This window comes from Schistosoma haematobium, chromosome 1, assembly GCF_000699445.3.
Source record: "Schistosoma haematobium chromosome 1, whole genome shotgun sequence".
In the NCBI taxonomy this organism is placed as follows: domain Eukaryota; kingdom Metazoa; phylum Platyhelminthes; class Trematoda; order Strigeidida; family Schistosomatidae; genus Schistosoma; species Schistosoma haematobium.
This window is the reverse complement of record NC_067196.1, coordinates 68,531,692-68,553,947: the sequence shown is the minus strand read 5'-3', so window position 1 is coordinate 68,553,947 and position 22,256 is coordinate 68,531,692. Positions and strand designations below refer to the sequence as shown.

The 22,256-nt window shown below is 30.8% G+C and overlaps 1 protein-coding gene across 2 annotated transcripts in view; it reads left to right on the top strand.

Annotated features, from left to right (window-relative positions):
- Window positions 1-22,256, top strand: part of MS3_00001958 (uncharacterized protein) — a 94,275-nt gene that overhangs the window by 10,627 nt on the left and 61,392 nt on the right. For both annotated transcript variants that reach the window (XM_051209483.1, XM_051209482.1), the window contains exons 2-4: window positions 5,221-5,840; window positions 6,372-8,394; window positions 18,132-18,325. The gene's annotated coding sequence lies outside the window, so the exon portion shown is untranslated. The remainder of the gene's footprint in view (window positions 1-5,220; window positions 5,841-6,371; window positions 8,395-18,131; window positions 18,326-22,256) is intronic.

Here is a 22,256-nt window from a genome sequence, read left to right as displayed (position 1 = left end):
TTGAATATCCTGTGTTTTTAAAGCAAGTGATTTCAATGAATAAATATCTCAGGAAAGTTCTAAGTAACTGAGAAATATAGTGTTTTCCGTAGCACAAACAATCAAGAGACATAAATCTCATATAATTTCACATGATTATTTTCGAATCGATGGATAAATACCTAGATCGACATGAATTACCTAACAACAAAGTGATTAACAAAACTGTATAAGTTATGAATGATAGTTCACTAAAATATAAAAGTGTTGCGTAATGCCAAAATGTAATTCAAACGATTAGTAGATATAATAAATTTTGAAGGTAAACCTAGGCGGCAAATATACATGAAAGAAGTTAGAATATAATTTCAACCATGAGTAGAACATTTTCGATGACATCAGTTTCTGTTGTGAAACAGTTACTCACTAAAGACAATCATGGTTAGTCGCACAATATAGTGAATTGGTTTAATTTAGACATTAACACTGTTGGACGCTGAATCAGTGGTCTAGAGATTAAGAGTTCAAGCAAGATCAAAGGTCCTAGGTTTGAGTCCTGCCTGCGAGATCGTGGATGCGCACTCTTGAGGAAAAAAATGGTCGTCCAGTGCTTGTAGGTTTTCAGTGATAATCTAACATTCATCCAATCATGATATCAGTTTAAACTGAACAATCTCCAAAACCCTAAACTGATAATAAAAATATGTTTCCAATAAAAAAATCACTCCAAATGTATTAACGTAATAAGTTACTAATCCTATTAGTTCATATGTGTAAATTTATATATTGAATAAATTTTTTGTATTACATTGAACAGCTGCTCTTAATTTAAATAACATGTTCCTATTTAGAACAACACTAAAATGATTATATTACAACAAAGTTAGATGTAGAATTAATACTATCAGGTTAATGCTTTCCACTGGTGGTAAACATAATGTAACCTTAGAATAAATTAGTCTGTAAGACATAATTACGAGTCATATTAGATAATATCTAATTTTGGAATTGTATGTGTTGTCTGATAAAAACTGTTGAATTTGGTGATAGAAACCTGTTCATATTATATTCTACACATTTGGTGGATGTCAGTAGATCATTAATCTCAACGTGAAGTTTCTTAACTTGAGAGGAAAATCACAAAGTTAAAGGTAAGTTTAGAATATTCAAGTTTAATTTCACGAGTATATATTAATCTAAGTAATTCAATGTTAGCATAATCATCAAGAAATCACCATTCTACTCTACTGGCTGAACTAATTTAATGGAGTTTGAGACACTCAACTATGGTGAATTCTTCTTTTATATTCAATATCATCGATACGGTTTCCAATTCGAGTCCTAAACTCATCTTTTTCGTTCTTATTTCATAAAGATAAAAAGTTCCTGGGAAGAAAATAAGTCCCTACATACAACTAATTAACTTCTGGACTAAAAATATAAACAGCTACTTCATAGGTTCTCATTTATTTGATACTACAGAGGATTACCACGTATGTAATTGGGATTAATGTCTTACTGTTCATTGTCAGTTCACAAATATCCATATGACGTTTAATAAATCTAAGTATCTCAAAGTAGAAAAAAGTGTCTTCAAACACTATCTCTCAACTCTTTCTCAATAACTTTGACCATTTTTAAACGTTGAAAAAGTGCGTATCATCATCTTAATAAAAGTTTGAATCCATGACATTCAGCTTTTGTCGAAAGTATGTTTTCATGATGTTATTAAACTCATGTACAATGATTCAGATATTTTAGCTTCACTTAAAACAAGGTATTAGACTTCTAGTATTAATATTACCGTATAACCGTAGTATTTCCAGCTATATCTTTGAATTCCTAAAATACCTAACAACTTACCAAGGTTTTCTAATAAATAATTCAGTGTTTAATTCAAAATATATAACTTCCTTGTCTATTCTAATTGGTTAAATGTTACCATTATAGAAGCCAATTAAGTTAGTGCAAACACTTTTGATAAAACTCCATTTCACTGTGAAGAGTATTGACGAACAACTTGCATTCAATTAGCAGGCAGTGAAACAACTAGTCTAACAGAAGAAACGTCTCTTCAATCAAACCCACATAAAACAATTACACTATGCATTATTCCATAATTAATGTGTATATATTTGTGCATTTACACCACTGAATAGTGACCAGTGTTATATATGTCAAGTCCTTCTTTAGTGTTGATTGCATTTTGTTGACCATTAGCGAATAGAGAGAAATGTAGTTCCGAGACTTTCTGTCGGGTACCCCCAACCAACATTTCATATATTTGCCCAGCTAAAACGGGTATATTACATACATAACAGTATTCCCTGTTAGTGACTGAATAATGATTTACATGCTCCTCTTTATCACTTCAAGCATATCACTCTCTTTATGAAAAAAATTGTGAAGATAGGCTAAATTTCTAAATAATAAAAGCCTCGAATTATGGAATTTCATTGATTAGATTTTTTATTCAATTATCACATGTCGTTTTACAATCAAATCAGTCGATAAAATATTTTCAATATCTATCTATTGATAGAAGTATCCCCAATGGATTTGAAATGTATAACACACAACTTAGATGAATATGTTGAAATTCTTGGTGATGCATTATTTGTTTGAAGCATTAGTAATATAGTTAATCTAATGTCAATAAATCTTAATTTTACCATAAATCATTATGTATCCATTACACTTGTGAATATAAACACTTTCATATGTTTCTATGTGATATTACTCAGAATATTGATAATTTCTTTAAACCATGTGACACAAGTTTTTCTTTATGTCATATGATCGCGATAAAAAAATATTTGGAAAAAACCCTTATTCCGTTGTTTAATTGATCCAGTTCACATTCATATACTGAACTAATCAATTTTTTTATATTTAATTTTGTTTCTTTTTTTGTTAACTCTTATAGTTTTTCTTTCATCTGTTATAAATTTAATCATAAAACAACTTAAAAATAAGTGAATAAACCAACGTAGATAGTAGTCAATTCATGGTTATACAACATTGCCTGCACCTATATTCTTGAAATAATCTCTGGCTATAGGAATTCGAGCCAACAATCCAAGTCTTTGTGTTCATAAGAAATTTGTTACACCCTTATCTCTCTCTTGGCCTTAATAAATGATTTTATTTCAATGGTTGAAATCATGAGCCAACTGAAGCTAGACCACCATGGAAAACCTGGAAACACTAGACGGCCGTACCGTCCTGTTGTGGGACTCCTCAACAGTGCGCATCCACGATCCCGCCTGCGGGATCCAAACCCAGGACCTATCAGTCTCGCGCGCGAACGCTCAACCTCTAGACCACTGAGCTGGCATCCAACGGTGTTAGTGCTTAACTTCAACCAATCCACAAAATCGAACCACCGTCCACCATTGTCTTCAATGAGTTACTATCTCACAACAGACCCGGTTGGATTCCACTGGCCACTGTTTTTCATCAGCATTTTCCATTTCCTTTTTATGTCGTCATCATGAACACTTGGAATATATTTGAAAGCAATCATTGACGGAACAACGAGAAAAGTAATTGTAATCTTAAAATATAATTTGATTGTAACATTGACTTTGATGGTTTCTCAGCTTTTATAAAAAATATCTGAGTATTGTAATGAATAATCCTCTTATTATGTGTATATACTTAGCTTAATAAATATGTTAATTACATCTTTCAAACCAATTGATTGTCTAAAATTGAAAACCAGGACTGTACTGTCAAAAAGTGTTGATCTAAGATGGTGGTTGGAGGTAGTCAACAGGAAACCCTGGACCTAGGTTTTGTGCTACTTGGCCTCTCGTAGGACTGAGATGTATTTACCATTGATTGATCACTGGGTGGTGATCAATGTCATATATGTCAGGTCCTTCTTTGTGCAGATTGAATCCTATCGATCAAGTGTTGATCAACTAAATTTTAAAATAATTTTAATTTTATTATATTCTACTATTATCTAATGTTTACATGAATACTTCGATTTCTTACTACATTTCATCATGTGTATTTATTACTACGAAATGTTTCGCATACCTTTTACCATTCACCATTGATTATACTTAAGCGAATATTCTATTTATATGAATAAAATAAATATCTACCGTTCATAATTCTATTTGTAACGAATGACTTCTTACAGTTGTATAGTTTTCAGAATAAACTAGTTGAATTAGATTGTTTCAATTAAACTAACCGTTCTAAAACTTAATCAGTCTTTTTACATTCTGTCTCCCGTTCTCCATCTACGTATATTTATTTTTAAGTAGGTCACTGTAAGATTTTTGTTATGAATTCATGTACTGCCTAATAGATTGGTATTAGGTTAGCAATCTATTTATCAATGTAACTATTTAATAATCTAATCAACTGATTTAATTATGTAGGTAATATTCATAAATGCATTAGTTCTCATGACGATTACATCATTGATTAAATAGCAAATCTAATATGAAGACTACACTTTTATATTTACTTGGTATTGTTTTGCTAAGAATATTTGAAATTCTATATATTTAGTGAAATGTGTAAACAAATATTATTAGCTGATGTGAAAAGTATCAAGAGTCATGTGAATATTTGCACCAGAGATATACTAAAAAAGAAAACAAAATGGTTTATACACCAAGAGAATCAAATGAATGTCATTGTTTTTGCAGTTTGATTACTTCAGGTTGAACTGTATCCGTTGTTACTATTGCATGTTCTTAGTTGGATTCTACGTGAAATTATGGATGCTGATGTATCTTCTAAATTAAGGTGAAACAAATGTTTGGGTATATTTCAATTTTCAACAGTTCTCTGGATGATTTTACGTTGTGAAGCAAAAATCATTATCATGTGTTTGATTAATTTGTGAATTGAATCGTCGAGTTAAACATGCATAAACGGTTTAGAAATAAAGATTACTGCTAAGGTACTCTAAGAGTAATGTATTTCTATAAAACATTTAAAAAGAATAATATTGGTATGTCCTTTTACAAATCATTGTGTATACTTATGCGAACTGTAATTAGAAATTGTTTTAGGAAACAAGAACATGGATGTTTAATTCTAAACTAATATGTTAAAGGAAAATAAAAATTTTTAGTTGATTATGCAATTCATCTTTGGTTCATTCAGCAGTAATTTCACTGATATTAAAATAAAGGAATTCCTTTGAAAACTACAGATTACTCTGTTATAGTTTATAAAGAAATTCATATAGTTTTAATGCTTTTTCTTGCCTAGATTTCGACAGATCATTCAACCACATGAGCACAACTTTTCTGTTCCGTCATTTGGATATGATTTTCGGAATACTTTCAAAATGAATGAGAAAAACACAATTCAACAACAGCTGCCTACTGATACAAATTCCGAATTTAAAAAATCAGTGAAAATGGCCTTAGCAACAGTTAACCAACCAAAACCTCTAAATTCTGTTATTGCCGAAACTGGTCCATCGGTAGATCAAACAGCTGATTTCAAATATGCTTCAAGACCTCAACTCAGAGATATGCATAAGGAACTACAAACAACAAGTAGTCTACGACGACAAAATTTTAATGAAAGACAGGTAAAACTGAATGAAAGTTCAGTGCCTGCTACCCTATCAACTAAATCATCAACTTACAGACCAGGTTCAATGTACTTACCAAAATCAAAAAATGACCACGTTTTTACTGAACAAAATATGAATTCTCAACAAGCTGGGCTATCACAACTGCCAGAGTCTAAACAACTGTATACCGACACAGGATATGCAGTTGGTACAGGAGGTCAATTTGATCATTCCTCATTGCAAAGAGCTTCATCTTTAGGCAGAAATTCACACAAATCCGTACCTGCTTTTAACCCAGTGTTGCCACGTAAGTAACATCTTAGAATTTCATCCGTTTGTTCTGATTGTATCAAATCGTTTTCATGGTCAAATAACCGATTGCAATGTTCAGTAGCTGTTTGAATAGTTTAGTTGAAATACCTAGTGTACCAAAAAGTGATGGGACATAGTGATTAAGTCCTGAAAAATTTTGTAAATTTTGTTTCAAAACTGTATAACTTGTGTAATATATATAAAACACACTAGAATACAAAACATTCTCTATTACGAAGTTTAACGAAGTTACTCGTACTCGATATAATTAAATAATATTTCCTGTGTCCTAGTGTAATTTGAGGCAGATTCAAAATTTGAGAGTACTAAGAGTTTTGAGTCCGAGAAGGTTATTTGTTAGTATGAATCAAAAAAATTCTTGATAGTCGTCTCTTAACATCAATACTTATATAACAGACCAATAAATTAGCCTTGATTTCATGAATACTAACATTTTTTGTAAGCTTTGAATTCCCCGTTACACTGGTTTACATTCTGTCTTTTATATTGAATAAATAAATTACAGACTCCGGACTCCCTGGTATTTTCGAAAACTCAACTGTTAATGAACAATCTAAACCTGATTTACAATATTCACACCAAATGACAACCCAAATGGATTATCCGCAATGGTATCATCATCAACAACAACGTCTACAGCCGTCACAGCCACAAGAAACAATAAGTCAACCAGTTCAACAGATTCACTCTCTACATTCTAGTGGGTGGATTTTTCCACAGAATACTGTGGCTTCATCTCAGGTTCATTCATCAGCTCCAAATAATCAAACGAGTTGCTATAATTCATCTTCATATAATCCCGCTAATAACGCAGGAGAATTTATGTTTACTGTTCCTCCAACAGTCGCAAATATTGGAGGTACAAGTAACCAACAAGGTGTTATTCCGCAAAGTTATATCCTTACTCCTGATATAGCTTCGTTTACCCATTCACAGACTTCAGAAAGAGTTAGTGGTCCATTAACTCAGCCAGTCCACCAGTCTCAGTTATTAGCTGGCACCACTGTACTTCAGCCACAAGTTGCCATAGTTACAGTTGACCCAGAAATTTTGAGGGCTATACTTTCCGGTGCATTCAATACACAAGCTCTTTTTCAGTCGGTAAATATGAGCTCTAATAGTAAACCAAATATAAATATGACATCTTCCGTCAATTTGCCAACACAAAAGTTGGATAATTCGAACATTGACGCATTTCCTTTGTCACTGACTAAAAATTACTGTCAACCTTCAGAAACTCAGAATGTTTTTGTTCCTGAATCAAGTATTTCCACCGACACAAACAAAGAAGATCAAAATTTGGAGAACTTGTGTTGTCTGAATGATACAGAAAGCCAAAACTCAACATTTTTCCATAATAAAACTAAAGACAAATCCAATGACAATCAAGAGCTGGTCAGATACTCGAACGGTATACAACCCATACACAACTCTTCAGACGATAAACCACGAGAATCAGCACCTAGGATTGGAAATCCTCCAAGAACACTTAGGTTTTTAGAAAAGACAGAGTCGTGTGAACCTGGTGGCCAAACCGAAGATAGTCATCATAGTGGACTGACTAGTGGTCGAGAGCCTAGAAAACTTAAACCATCCAGTTTTATCTTTGGATCCCGAAAAGCATCAACAGATGAACCACCCAATCTTCACAAAAATGAGACAAATGAAAATTTAGGGAAACCAAAAGCTGATAACACCGACATGATTGATCAACGTCAAGAAGTTTCTTCAATAAGCGCTTATTATGAACAACTGAAACGTCGGAACTCCAGACCGCTTAGTGCATGCAAATTAACAGCCGGAACACAGTTTCAACCACCTGCAGACCCATCTTTACTTAAAACGTCGGAATGTCCTCCTAATTTTGAAAGTAGCCCTATGAATTGTCGGTCAGCTCATCAGTTGACGAGAGGTTATACTGTTGCATCAAGCAAACCAGATCATCCTGGTTTATCAACCGGGTTTTCTAAAGAAAGAACACAATTAAAGGAAACTGATCCATCGATAATGACTGTGGCCGAACGTGCAAAGCAGTGGTTGTTAGCACAATCAAGTGGTTGTCGTGAAATACAACGTTACTCTACCTCTGGTTTCATTGATCAAGATTTAGTTGACTGTCAAGATTTAGTACCCGTTGAAGATAGAGTAAAAATGTTTGATATTGGTGCATCTTTAGGCCATCAAATTGAAAAACGTCCAGAAGTGAAATCAGAACTACAAGAACTTTGTAAAAAAAAGCAAGTGAAGTTCGGTGAAACTAATCTACAAAAACCAGATTCTTCTAAATCTATAAACTTGACAAACAAATCAGTCACTTCTGTAACTCTTCAGACTTTAAGGCCAAATCATATAAATTCAAGAAGACCTCATTCTAGCGTAAACTTACATAGAATCAAGCAAGAATCTCCACAAATGGGAGTGACCCAACCAGCAATTAAAACTTCTCAAGGTGTAAACTTTATCAATTCAAGTTTAAAAATTGCTCCAGTCAAAGGAGTACAACAATCAAACGGGGATGAATTAACCAGGTAAGCTATTCAAATTCTAACTGTTTTAATCATACTAACTTCCAAACGTAGATACTCAATAACATACAATAGTAGGGAAATCCTACGACAATGAAGTTAATTAATGCACTACGCTGACAGATTATTAAACACAAACAAAACAATTACTAGAAAGATATGAGTTTTTGATGACAACTAACTTATGAAAAGCTTGTTGTCAAAACACCCCATTTCTAAAAATGGTTTAATAGAGATTCAGTCATTTGGTGTCAACATCTGTTGTTTTCGAATTTTATCGATCTTCCATTATAGAACAATATTTATGAGTCAATGACTATATAGGACAATGTTTCAGCTAACCTCCTAAACACGAAAACCTGATTAGCAATTTAATTGGTAATATTATGATAATGAAAAAGACTGCTTATTTTGTCTAAACAACTTAGGCAAAAGGTTCTGTTAGTGAAAAGTTATTGAAATCTGTTTAGTTTTCAGACTTCAATGGACAACCTTTTAAGTTACAGATTAGGCTAATCCTTCATGATAGCTTACAATCAGACTTTTGTCATATCTTCCAAAAGAACTGGCATGTGTATTGCGTTGAAACCCATGGGGTTAAATGGTTATTAAGAGGGCAGTGGTATTGTTCAATCTGATTATTGATTAGTCTTCTATATGGCTTTAGAACCAATGATCTTCTTTTCTACCAGTGAACAGCGATTAAAACTCTAACACTGAGCTACTTTCAAACCAGTGTTCAATCAAAAGACGTAATTAACCAGCAACCTCTATTATGTAGCCGTTCTGTTGTATGAATAAACTTAATAATATAGAGTAATTTCACTACCTTACACCAACATAAATAGGTAGTTACAATACTGTATATGTAATTCGATCAGTCGAAAAAACATTCGTTATAACTATACTAACTGTGATTGTAATCATAATTCAATGAAAAGCAAGAAGAATGCACCTCAAGTTAACTGGAAATGCTTTGTTATTTTTTACGACGAACTGAGAGCAGTTACTTCTAAATCGTTTCATTGAAATACTTGAGAATAATTCAAGATGCTCCGATTTTTATCAGATTGAGACTAACGAAGAAATATTTTTAAATCATTCTTATAACACTTAATTCATGAGCTAAAAAGGAAAAGAACGATAGCTTACTGTTGTGAGGTTGTTTACAAAAAAGTATCCAGCTTATATCAGTTATTAAATGTTGTACCAGGGAGGTCTAATAACCTATACTAAGAAATATTTTCATGGTTAACTAATGTAATAAACTCAAGTTGAAAACATATCTTTCATTCAGTCAAATTCTAGATGGTGGTACCGATTATTTGAAATATAAAAATATCATTATACGTAACAATCATTTACAGCTCAATTAAATCTTTCACTATTGCACTTACATGTAGCTTAGTTACTGATAATAAAGTATGTGTTTTTCAGATCACGTTTCGAATGAATGCGTAATTCATGGTAGTGTTTTGTGATGTCTAACTCAGGTCATTCAATCACTAATTTTAAAATTTATATGTTTGTCAAAACAACTGAATGTTTTAGCTACTTTACCCCAACTCTGATAAAAATGAAATACTGATATTTTAAATGCATTTATATATAATTCCCATCAGCCAACATTATACCCTACAGATTTTAGTTATCTGTATTGAAAAATTAGCCACTAATTAATCCAGGGACGTTATTTATCAGTTAATGTCAGTTCAAATGTCCGTATAACAACAAGTTGATTTCTTACTAGGTCATTTTCTGCTAGCATTTTGAATAAAATTCTAGCTTAGCACTCAGTCAAAGTGTAATTGTTTCAATACTTGTTAAACATATTTACAAAATACAATGATGATCTAACTATCATCAGGGTACTGACTAATCAGTTTTAGGTGACTGAAACTAATAACCAGATATTTGTGTGTTATTTGAATCCGAGACATTCGGTTTCAAAATCAGAGACGTATCATCCCCCTCAGGATTAAGTTATTTCCACCAATTAAATATTCAGTAGTGGTGACTATAATGTTATCAATTTTCTGATTTAACTAGGAGACTCATAGAAGTAGCGAAAATGAGACAAAGTATCATTGGCTAACATTCTGCTACCATTTAATATTTACAGTTTACTCATTGATTCATCACATTTCTTTTGTCAACATAATTATATAGACTTTCTTGATAAGTGAAATACATATTCACTTCGATTAAATTCAATAAATTCGGCAGAAATCTCTGAATACAATAAATTTATATGTTACCTATCATTAAGTTATCTTTCGGGTACTTGCTACTGTTTAATAGTTTATCTATAGTCTATTCGGAAAAAATGACCTTTCGAAATCTTTAAAACAGAATTTTACAATTCAGCTAGTAAGTATGATCTATTAAGTAATATCGGAATGACAATGAACATTTTTGGTCTAATTAATGCTTCTGTCTATTATATTTTTCATTTTTACTTAATTAGTGTCAGAGTGAAACTTTGATGTGCAATGAGTGTCTCAAAATTTCAAGCATTTTGTGAGCTTGATTTCATACCCAACAAGTTGGGGAAAATATTCGGTAATTTACAACAAAGAAGGTTTTTAAAATTAAAAACCAGTCGTAGTAATAGTAAATGACTGACATAAAATTTTGTATAAGGATTCAGTTTTTGAACACCTTCTATTTGAAGCCCTGAAATATTTGGTAGCTATAAGAGAAGGATTACATTTGTAGTCAGTCAGTTTAAATCGAGATATTCTTTCTTATTGCATATTCAACGTCTGTTAATTTAATTATACACTTTTTACGTGCTGTAGATCACTCATACTAATTATAACTCAACGATCAGAATATACAAAAGTTTTGTTAAAGGAAGCTATGTGAAACCTTTTTGATTATATCGAATGTTTCACAGATCCTTCTAAATTTGATTGCAACAACTTACCTTCTTAAGTTATTTGACCTCTTGATCAACTTGTTTACTTTATATCTATCAAATATTAATTAGTCAATCATAATATAAATATATTAACTAATATCTGAATATAAAACTGTGGAAATAATATCTGAAAACGTTCAAAAGATTATTTAAATCAGAGAAGGGTTTTGTGAATATTATAAATATTTAATAATTGAATTCATAAGTTAATTCAAGCTAGACCACCATAGAAAATATTGAAGCACTAGACGGCCGTTTTCTCCTAGTATGGGATTCCTCAGCAGTGTGCATCCACGATCCCGACTCGAACACAAAACCTAACGATCTCGCACGCGAACGCTTAACCTCTAGACCATTGAGCCAGCATCCAACGGTTCGAAATTAATTTTCTTTATTCCAATTATGACAGATTAATTCAAAATCAGTTTGTGTATTTCATCAAGAATAAATTAAGATGTTTTCTTTAAATTGAATAAAAACAAAAATAATTTATGGACGAACCAATAAGGTATAAGATAATTGGCCTCGGATATTGGCGCGAAATTCACTCATTCAACTTAGTTAAATAAAGTTTTGGCATTATAGCTGATGTCAGTTTGTGATGAAAACCCAAAATCTAATTCTTAACGTTAATCATCAACTGTAAAACACAATTCGAATTCCTCATTTGGTCATAGCAATTAGTTGGACACTCTCATGATCAGTCTAGCTTAGTTCAAAGGTTGTCCATAAATTATAGTCTCACCAGAATTTTTTTTCTATTGAATTCAAGAACATATTTCATATGATTTTCACTAGATAATATTGATAATGATACTGATAATGACATAGATTGTGGTAGATCTCAATTAACTTTCCACTATACAATTAATAAATTAATTTTAAATCTTTTCGAAAATATTTTTAGAAAAATGTCTACTTACATATATATTATACATTGAATATTGTTTTACTAAACTATGCCATTGTAATAACATGAAGTTGCACAAGTGCATTCAATGACTATAGAATATTTTTAACCTTATTTTTTTCCAAAAAAATCAAACTTTCTCCATAATTTTGTATGATAATAATAATAATACTTATTATTATTATTATTATAGTAATAATAGTAGTAACTACGTTCCATAGAAATGGTAGCAATATAAACTTTAACAATAACATATATATGTACACACACACATAAAGGCTTTATAAATAAATAAAACTCTCCTATGTAATTCATTCATTTATAATGCTACAAAAATATACAATAATGAAAGTACATTTTATAAGTAATATATTTAAGTAAACTATGAGTAGTGAAATGATTTATGTAAAAATAAATGAATTCACGTGTTCAATAAATTAATTATTAATAGTACAATTGAATTTGTTAAAAAAAAATTATTAATAATAATTAATTACTTAATAGAAATAATAAATTCTGTTTTAATTAATCATTTACAGTGTACTAGTAATTTCATACATATAGTTCCCTTTATCATTTTGAAAAAGAACAAGAACAAAGTTTCTTAGAAAATTAGCATAAATTAATTTTATTTCGTAGGTTCTCGCATCAAAAACCTAACTTGTGTGTCCAAAAGGAGATGGTTATTAATCTTTTGTTGCCTTGGTGATAAATATCCCTTCGCTGCATTAAAAGAATTTCTTTTCTTTTTACTCTTTCTTGTATTTATTACATTATTGAGTTTTATTTCGACTATCTTCCAAATTCATTATTTTATTTTATCAACTGAGCTCTATTCATTTTATTTCTATCAATGTTTACTCATTATATAATCACTTGTTTCTGGCCCATTGAACTGTTGTCACAATCAATGTTGTAGAATGTTCTTTTACATAAGGTATATATTTACAATATTCAGTCTATTCAACATACTTTTAAACTCTTACTATACTATACTAATATGTCTTCAGTATAACTTCCAACCAAACCCTCTCATGCAAGTAATTTAAATCCATTATTTAATTATGATTTTAAATATCACAGGTTGTAATTAGCTGACGAGAACCTACGAAATAAAAGGAGTTCATGCTATTCTGCTAGAATCTTTATATTAGTAATTTACTTTAAAGAATAAACTAGAAAATCTATAAAAATTATATCTACTTTAATAATTAAGTCTTAAATAATGAATAGATCCTTACTTATGAAATTTATATCTGATCTAATAATTCAAAGGTGAATGATTCATCCAGTAATATAAGTGTTGTGAATATAATTCACCTAAACAATAACCATAATATGAGAAACAGTTTATTCAATTGTTTTGTTAATTATCCTTCATTTTTCTATAGTTTTATGAAACTATTTTTCTACATGGATCATGACTTCTTGAAGAATATACTTCAATCTTGACTGTAATTTAGTGCCTGAGCTAGAGTTCAATTAATTAGAAAAACAAAGGCTATATTATAAGAACTTGGCAATTATTTTAATATAAGTAGATTGAGCCTTACAAGAGTGTACTAATCGATGTATAGTACTTCACTGAGTTGTGAAAAGTTTAATGTTGCTGTTCACTTAAAAATTCTTACCAGTGAGCTACATAGCTCGACATTAAAAAACAACTCAATGAATAATTAATTAAAATAAACAGTAGCAAACAGAATCTTTGTCACTCTTAAAATAAGTGCTGCTATTGTTATTTTTAAAGATTTGTAATTTTATGTAGCTGAATTTTAGGACTGTACTTTATCAGTCTCTTTTGGGATATGAGGACTCCACATCAACCGAAACTACAAATCAATTATATTTTAAATATTAGCTAGAAACAAAATCTAAGACGGACGTATCCGAGTATTAAGGACTCATCAACTCAATATATTAGTGTTTCATCTACCGCCAATGTAGCCAAGTGTCAAAAGCGACTGATAAAATGAGGTAATAACGAGAGTCCTGACAAATATTAATAGATACTATACACTGTAAACATCAGCACTAGCGAGAAGTCACATCACAACTAACATATACTGCAGTGAACAGAACACCAGCGGGGACAATCTAATGTATTTGAGTACAAAATTACAGAGCATCTCACTAAAATCTGAGAACCATACAGTAAATACTTAATTTGCAGAATATCAATCCATCGTCTCAAACTTCACTGTTCCTTTGCAAATATCAGTCGATTGTCTTGGATTTCATTGTTCATGCGTTTTCACACCAATTGCATTCTGTTTCCGTTCTTTCCTTATCGATCTTCTACTGAAATACATGCTATGCCTGGCCACTGTTACATACTACTTATATGGATATAAGTAGGCCACACCACAATAGTAATATGGAAAAAGCACACATCTTGAATTAGCTGCAAACCTTAAATTTGCTAAATATGATATCGCAATAAGTTCTCAACAGCTCTGCATTTGTGTTTTTATTTTTTATTTGCTTTCAGCTGATCCAATTTCGAGGAAATTATTCGAGATTTTCACTAAGTTATCCAGAAAAATGATCATCTATTTGAATAGGTTCTTGTTATTCTTATGAAGTAAATACATAATTAATCAGCTTCATATTAATTATTATCATCATTTGTTAGTAGACAGCTTCAATTAACAGTTTAACATCATGTTGTTCTATTGGGCTCATATACAAAAGTTTTTATTTATTTTAGGTTGAAGTAAAATTTGATTTCTTCAGTATTCAAAAATTAACTTTCGAATATATCTTAGGTATTCTACGATAAAGGAACTTGATTCTTGGACGGTACTATTTTAACACTTCCTAGTAGAACACCATGTGATGTCAATTTGTAATACTTTATGTATCGTTTGTGTAGAAAATGAGTTCAATCGTTAATAAACAAACCCAGCTACCAGTTAGTGACTCTACATAAACCAAATCTCTATCTATTTGTGTTACATTAATTGTGTAGTACTTGCATTAAATTAATAGTTTTGGATAATAGCATGATAGGGTCACTGATTCAATGTGGATTTTCGAATGTCATTGATGGCAAATTGAAGAAGGAAAGGAAATCCATGGCCCACATCTGAGTTCAAAACGGAAAATCAAGTGTATGACTAAATCTACTAATTGCTGTAGTGAAACTACGAGGAATAATGTCGTAGAGTTTTACTCACTATACAAATTTTCCGGATATTTCCGATAAATTAAAATCGTGCAGTTGTATTACATCTGAATGACCTGATTTAATCGTTACCTGTATATTATACATTCATTCAAATCGATCGAATTTTTTGCAACCACCTAAAATAGGGATTATTAAATTCACCATAAAAAACCATAGTCTATAACAAACCATAAATTTGAATTAGTTAACCATATGGAAAAAAAATCGATAGCAGTTTCCGATTGTATATCCATTTTCTGTGGTTGAAATATTCATCTGCGATCATCCGATTTGAATAAGTTGATCCAGTTCCATTAAAATTCATGACAGAGTTGAATTCTAACTAAAGAGATACTATTTATGTTGGAAACTATACCCTTTTTTAACGATCAATTATTAACTAAAGAATTTTGATTGAACACAATTATGATAAAATTAATTCGATATATTTCTACTTCATTCATTCACAACCACAATGTATCATTAATTATAATACTAATAATAACATTGTCTAACAAAATACCTGTGAATTGTATTATTTATCTTAACAATGAGTTGAAAAAACACAATGGGAATATCTAATTATTGCTTATTTTACTGATACTAGTGAGTAAATGTTTGTTACTTTACAATCAAATACAAAAGCTATAGTATAGATATAAGTGAATGCTTCAAGGAAATCATTATATAAAATTATGTGTATCACATGATAAAAGGGGTTACTCATTCACACTAATGAGCAATATTACTATTTTTCTAACTAGCTAGTAATTAAATTCACTTGGTATTGTTTGCTTATGTCTTCATATTGTTGTTTAGGACTGCAATTGACCAGTATCTTGTTGGGATATGTTCATCCTGTGTGGATTGCCTCGATATTGCTTCAAGTTACTAAGTTTATGAGCAAAGATGGATAGTGGTTAGCAGTGGAGTCCAGGACACGCGTTTCATCCTACTTGTCGTTTGAAGCGAACGGTACTGAGTTCGAGTCCCGGAGTGAACATGAACTCTTCGATGCATGTACATCCAGCTGACGAGACCCAAAAATGATGGAACGCGCGTCCTGGATCCCACTGCTAGCGACTATCCATCTTTGCTTAATAACAAATTAAGTTTTATACTTTTGATTTGTAAACCGATTTCATCTAATTACTTTTCTTTAACCTTTTTAAATATTATACAATCAGTTTATGGAAGTTGAAATTTCCAAACATGTACTTAGAAAATAGTTTTCTAGTTTTAGCCAATAGACTACTATATCTGTTAAGTAGTTAATAAATACATTTGTACAGCTTCAGTAGATGATTGTGGAAAACCTTTCTTTGTAATACTAGGTTTTATATGGTGGTTGGAGGTAGTCAACATTGCCACATACCACATTGCAACATGATCGATAGCATTCGATGTGCACTAATAAGGACTAGACAAGCATGATATTGATCACCACCCAGTGATCAATCAATTGTGACTAGGTTTTATTCTTTCATTTTTAAACATTCATATGTGCTTATAAGTTAATAAATGGACTTGATTTTTATTAAAGAAACCCTGTTCTAAGTAAAGAAAACTAATTTAAACAATATATTAAACAGTTTACCGATTTCTTCTCTTTTTAAATCACAGTTCAATTTATATAAAAGACTAGGTTTGTAACTGTTGAGTCTATACGCTCTTCTCCACAGTCTAACGTGGATTATACTGACATACTGACTGATCTAGATTCGACCATCTGATTTTGAATCAAATGGTAGAATAGAGCACAAATGTGTCTCTCAGTGATCCAATCCGTTTACTGTCATCAAAGTAAACTGTTTTCCCTTTATAAATTAGACAACACAAAAGTTAAATCATGTAAACGCATTTCATAATATAACTTTTATCTAATTCAGTATATAAAGTAAACTATTACAATTTGAAGTGGTTTAAATTATCTCGTTGTTAATATTTGATCAGTCTCGGTTGGTATATGGGCGTCCTGTGACGATTGCCACGATGTAGCCATTATGACACAAGTTAATATAGACTAAATGGAATATAGTTAGCAGTGAAATCCAGAACACGAGTTTTCTCCTCACAGGATGCTTATATACCAACCAAAACTGATCAAATTCAACTCGAAAATGTCAATAACGGGATAATACAGACCAGTTCAAACTGAATTAAGTCTCATACCCATTGTACAAGTGAGCGATTATTCGGGCTCAGTAACTAAATGCATAACGAGATAGTGTTCAAAGCAAACAGTACTGGGTTTGAGTCTCACGGTGAACAACTTTAGGATACAGGTACATTCGACTGATGAATTCCAGATAGGACGAAATCTGAGTCTTGGATTACACTATTAACCATATTCGATTTAGTCTATATAAACAACTGCAGTTTCAAACTTGATTTAAAATATTTTTTACTCATTTTAATCTAATCAAATTTCATAACCATGTTAAAGTGTTGTATATAGGTTTGTGTGTTTATCTATCCATCTATCCTCTCGCCAATAACGTGTTAATACTGTATGCTCTTTACATTCAAACACACCAGCATGAATGGAGACTTAATTTTATTGTAAAAGAATTTCACTGATTTAAACTATTTATGATCAAATAAAATATAAGTGTGCTAATCATGCATGTTGAAAATTGATTTTTGTTTGTTTGTTTGTTTCACAATTTTCACAATTTGAAAATGAAAACAATGTTGACGACAATGTTTTTTTATTAATACTATGGTTGTTATTACAGATTAAGTTTGAATGAGAAACGAAATTTATTTAATCAACGATTTCAACAAAGACAATCAAGTTTAACAAATAAATCATTTAGTGGTGCATCTGAACCAAAACGTGTAATACGTCGTAAAACTCAACCGATTACATTGGATGATTTAGCTAAAGCAAATCAACTTATTTTAGAAAGATATTATGGTAAACATTTAGGTAAGCAATATGATTGTTAAAATAATGAATTATTGTTAATGTTTTAATATTATTGTATATATTTACGTGGTTTCAGTTTTGAGATTAAGTTGATTATCATAAGAAAGTGAAATCAATTAAAACTGCTGAGGAGTCCTACAATCGGATGAAACGGCCGTCCAGTGCTTTCAGGTTTTCCATGGTGGTCTAGCTTTAACTGACTTATGATCTCAACTATTGAAATTACTATAATATCTACAAAACCCTTCTGATATAAAACAAAAAGGTTAAGCACATTTTTTAATTCAAGGTATCCGGACTGTACACATTACATACATACCAACTCATTTGGACTCTAAGAACTGTTAAGTTTGGACTTCTTTTAGATCACTAGATAGTAAACCCAAAGTCTTACTTTTCAACTCTAAACACCACGATATAAAATGATGTTCATCTTATTATTGCCTTAAAAAACTGTTTGAAATAAGTTGAACAAAACTAGAAAAACAAGGTAGCGCCAATACAATAAGCAAAATTAAATATATTAAAGAGAAAATTATAATTGGCAAATATTAATAATATCATCTGAACTATATATACTATATTGGCCATAGAGAATATATTGTACTAACAAACGTATATTGTGTTATGTCACGAATTAACTGATGTCGGAAATTCAAACCGTCGGCTATCATCAAATTAGTCTTGTGACATTATTACATCTAAGGGACATAAATATTCATTCTAGTGTAAGACTTTAGATACACACTGGTGAAATCTTCAGGATTCCAGTGAAACAGGTACCAAGCATTGTCTAGTTTTCAATTATTAATTAAACCGTATGAACTTACATAGCGATTAGATCATTGACATGATCTAATGAAATGGCTGAAATAGAATAAAGAATGAGTCTTTAAATTTTTAACTCTAAAGAACTTCTAGTTTAAGCAAGTTCACTTCTTTATTAACTGTTTTCCAACCTTCGTCAATAAGTTTTACATTTCTCTTTGATTTCTCCCTCAACAATTCCCTTTAACGGTTTTCAACACTCAGCAGTTACCATGAGAGAAATCATTGGAAACCTAGGATCGCATAACGATTGTCTTGCTCTATTTCGACCATAGAAAGTTGAGGATAGTCACTGTTGAACAAATATGTACTACATGATTTTGAATGACTAGTTTGAAGAAACCAAATCTAAGTTTGATGACGTCTAATAGATTTATCGCTGATTTCAGTTCAGGAAAAATACCGAAAATAAGTTTATCTGACAACAGTCAAATATTAGTCTATACAATTCAAAAGGTAGAAGGATAACGTAATTGTCATCTGTTCCTTTGTATTGTTCAGTGTTTTTTTCTCAAAATGTACTATTTTGCGGCAATTCGTTTCTTTAACTAACTGTATATGGCACTAATCACACCAATGATTTCGTGTATTTTGACATTTTAATGATTTTTTCAAACTACTCAAACAACCATAAAACATGATAATTTGCAGTTACTAAGTTATTTCCATACTAGTTTAATATGATTGTTTTCTACAAATTTATTTAGTTGATTGAATAACTGAATTAATGCATAGATTAGTTAATATTAGCACTTCTAATAACAAATGGCAGGTTTTGCTAGTATTATCTCTTTATAAAATATGATTGTATGTGCTCTAGCAAAAATAATATAGTACATAAACATTTAAATAACATATGAATGATCTAATGTGAGCCATCAGTTGCTTTATTATTACAGATATTACTTGCTAAGAATCTCCAAATTGCACGAGACCTAGTTCTAGGGCCTCGTGATGATGGCTTTCAACCATCTATTAGTTAAACATTGTGAATACAACATCAAATTATTTATAATGGTGGATACATTGTAACACCATCGATGGGTTTTTTCAATATTTAACAAGCTATTGCTTAATCATTCTAGAAAGCGAGTTACCTAGTTTCTGCATTTAACATCAACAACTATTCTTTTTGGCTTCAGATGAAATTGTGAAGTAAATTTGTTCATATTAAATTTTCCAAGTATATATTAAATCTGCAAACTGATTTAATATGAAACAAATAATTTAATTATAATATAAGTTCAAATGATATACATTATCCGAATATCCAAGCAGCTATCTGATAGTAATAATCAGTCAGTTGATTTGTTTTTGTACCGCTATATTCCTTGCGTTCATTTATACCATTTATTCAAGCTGTTTTTTGTTGATAACCTTTATATTTATTTTTCATTCAGCAACAGTTTTCATAAATTTTATAATAGTATCTACGCTTGTATGTGGATTTTTTTTTAATTCAGTCAAATCAATTTAAGCAATATGTACTCTTGATTACTATTAATGATTCTCAGTTATGGGTATACCAGGAAAAAATTCAGTAGCTTAGTAAAATGTCCGACTAGAAAATAAGTAGGGATAATTGCTTGAATATTCACAAAATATTAAGTATCAGGATAATTTGAACCTTTAAAATAGGTTTATAGCGAAATATAATTCAATTAAATGAAGTTATAGAAACTTCTGTGATCAGCGGGAGGTTATACATCTAATTTACACTGTTTGATAAGTAATTTTTCAGTCCACTTAGTAGGTGATTTCTAGATACAAGACTATAATTTACACTGTAAGTGTTTTCCAAAAATCTAAATCTATCCAAATCTATTCACTTTAAACATCTCAGTATAGAACAGCCTAACTTGCTGGAAAAAGAACACAAATATCATGAAAATTGAGCCTTCAAATGAAATCTCCTGTGAAAATTTCACAATTATATGCAATATTCACAAACAAAATAGTAAGAAAAATACCTGAAAATCCATGTTTTTGTACTCTTATTGAACATCTGAAAATGAATGGACGAGCTTATTAAGCATATGATTAGATATATTTAGTGTTGTGAGTATATATTCAAGAAAATCATAACGTTTTTCTAAACTTTATATAAGTTGATAACTAAATCACATTCCAAGTAAAAGTGATGATATTAATGTATCTATGATCCTTATTTATTGCTTGATGTATTCAAGTAGCCATAAAATAAGGATCCATAGTCAAAGGTTATTTTGATTAGGAAATCTGTACCTTTTCTGGGTATAATTTTCAGTATTTTATTGATTGATGAAAATTAGTCATGATTTCGTGGTTTCATAGAGTAACGGTGTAAATAAGTGTGAAAGTGAAAGAATTTCTGTATTAATATCAGATGTGAATAGCGAAAGTTTCACGAAATTTCTTAATTATATTTATATAATAAAAATAAAGTATACATAATTTATTAATCACCTCATCATCATCATCATCATCATCATCATCATCATCATCATCATCATCATCATCATCATCATCATCATCATCATCATCATCATCATCATCATCATCATCATCATCATCATCATCATCATCATCATCATCATCATCATCATCATCATCATCATCATCATCATCATCATCATCATCATCATCATCATCATCATCATCATCATCATCATCATCATCATCATCATCATCATCATCATCATCATCATCATCATCATCATCATCATCATCATCATCATCATCATCATCATCATCATCATCATCATCATCATCATCATCATCATCATCATCATCATCATCATCATCATCATCATCATCATCATCATCATCATCATCATCATCATCATCATCATCATCATCATCATCATCATCATCATCATCATCATCATCATCATCATCATCATCATCATCATCATCATCATCATCATCATCATCATCATCATCATCATCATCATCATCATCATCATCATCATCATCATCATCATCATCATCATCATCATCATCATCATCATCATCATCATCATCATCATCATCATCATCATCATCATCATCATCATCATCATCATCATCATCATCATCATCATCATCATCATCATCATCATCATCATCATCATCATCATCATCA